Here is a 2,603-nt window from a genome sequence, read left to right as displayed (position 1 = left end):
TAGTTCTATATATACATACATTCATCGATATAGCTTTGTATTTATATGTATATATATATATATATGTATATATATAGATTTATATATAGATAATTATATATATTTATATATATATTAGATAGGCTCCAGCACCCCAGCGACCTCAAAAGGGACAAGCAGTAGAAAAAGGATGGATGAATATTATAAATAATATATTTACATTATATATATAAATAATAATTATATATATATTTATATACATAATTTAATATATATTGCATGTATATATAGTTATATATATAGCTTTGTATTAATATGTATGTATAGATTTCTATATAAATAATAATATATATTTATGTATTATATTATAAATAATATATATATATATATATATATATATATATATATATATATATATATATATATATATATATATATATATATATATATATATATATATATATATATATATATATATAAATAATAATAATTATACATGTATATATACATACATATATGTATATATATATATATATATATATATATATATATAAATAATAATACCTGGGATTTATATAGCGCTTTTCTAAGTACCCAAAGTCGCTTTACATGTAGAACCCATCATTCATTCACACCTGGTGGTGGTAAGCTACTTTCATAGCCACAGCTGCCCTGGGGTAGACTGACGGGAGCGTGGCTGCAATTTGCGCCAACGGCCCCTCCGACCACCACCTATCATTCATCATTCAATTCACCGGTGTGAGTGGCACCAGGGGCAAAGGTGAAGTGTCCCGCTCAAGGACACAACGGCAGCGATTTTTTTTTTTTTGGATGGTAAGAGGCGGGGAGCGAACCTGCAACCCTCAGGTTTCTGGCACGGTTGCTCTACCCACTACGCCATGCCGCCCCTATACATATATATATATCATACTTGCCAACCCTCCCGTTTTTAGCGGGAGAATCCCGATATTCAGCGCCTCTCCCGACAACCTCCCGTCAGAGATATTCTCCTGACAAACTCCCGGTATTCAGCTGGAGCTGGAGGCCACGCCCCCTCCAGCTCAATGCGGACCTGAGACTGAGTGGGGACAGCCTGTTCTCACGTCCGCTTTCCCACAATAAAACAGCTTGCCTGCCCAATGACGTCATAACATCTAGGGCTTTTAGAGAGTGGAGTGCACAACTGCGCACACAACAAGGAGAGGAAGCAGAAGAACGAGGAAATTACAGACATGGCGACTCCATCGACGAGCAAGATGAAGAAATACGCTTGCAAGTTGAACGGAGAAGTTAAACAGGACAATACTGCCATCTAATGGATAGCCACTGGATCATTGAAATTCAAGTATTTCTTTTATATGTAAATAAAATAAGTATATATATATAGCTAGAATTCACTGAAAGTCAAGTATTTCATACATATATATATATGAAATGTATATGAAATACTCGAGTTGGTGAATTCTAGCTGTAAATAACCACGCCCCCAACCACGCCCCCCGCCCCCGACCAAGCCCCCCCCCCCACCCCACCCCCCACCCCCTACCCCCCACCTCCCGATATTGGAGGTCTCAAGGTTGGCAAGTATGATATATATATATATAAATATATATATATATATATATATATATATATATATATATATATATATATAAGTAGTAATGTTCATAAAAATGCTAATGTATGGTCCATTGTTTTGTCTTTGTTTCCTAAAACAGTGGTTCTCAAATGGGGGTACGTGTACCCCTGGGGGTACTTGAAGGTATGCCAAGGGGTACGTGAGATTTTTTTTAAATATTGTAAAAATAACAACAATTAAAAAATCCTTTTATAAATATATTTATTGAATAATACTTCAACAAAATATGAATGTAAGTTCATAAACTGAACATCAAATCAAGTAGGCTATTCCATTCATTCCCATAAACCCAGAGTTTCCCCCATGCCATGATGGTCTGACCCTCTCTAAAATGTCTGTCAAAAAGAACTGTGAAAAGAAATGCAACAATGCAATATTCAGTGTTGACAGCTAGATTTTTTGTGGACATGTCCCATAAATATTGATGTTAAAGATTTCTTTTTTTGTGAAGAAATGTTTAGAATTAAGTTCATGAATCCAGATGGATCTCTATTACAATCCCCAAAGAGGGCACTTTAAGTTGATGATTACTTCTATGTGTAGAAATATTTATTTATAATTGAATCACTTGTTTATTTTTCAACAAGTTTTTAGTTATTTGTATATATATTTTTCCAAATAGTTCAAGAAAGACCACTACAAATGAGCATTATTTTGCACTGTTATACAATTTAATAAATCAGAAACTGATGACATAGTGCTGTATTTTACTTCTTTATCTCTTTTTTTGAACCAAAAATGCTTCGCTCTGATTAGGGGGTACTTGAATTTAAAAAAAATTCACAGGGAGTACATCACTGAAAAAAGGTTGAGAACCACTGTCCTAAAACACCACATGCTCGCCTTTCTCCTCTCTTGTCATTTTCGCGCCACCATTACTAACAAGCCCCACCCCCTCAATGATATGACTTCCTGTATCACGTTACTGTCCAATAGAAAACAAGCCAAGGTTGAGTTTGGCCAATGAGAGGCGAGAAAACCGCCT

The sequence above is a fragment of the Entelurus aequoreus genome, linkage group LG25 (genome assembly GCF_033978785.1).
Source record: "Entelurus aequoreus isolate RoL-2023_Sb linkage group LG25, RoL_Eaeq_v1.1, whole genome shotgun sequence".
Classification (NCBI taxonomy): Eukaryota; Metazoa; Chordata; class Actinopteri; order Syngnathiformes; family Syngnathidae; genus Entelurus; species Entelurus aequoreus.
The sequence above is the reverse complement of the archived record's forward strand: the minus strand, read 5'-3'. Positions refer to the sequence as shown.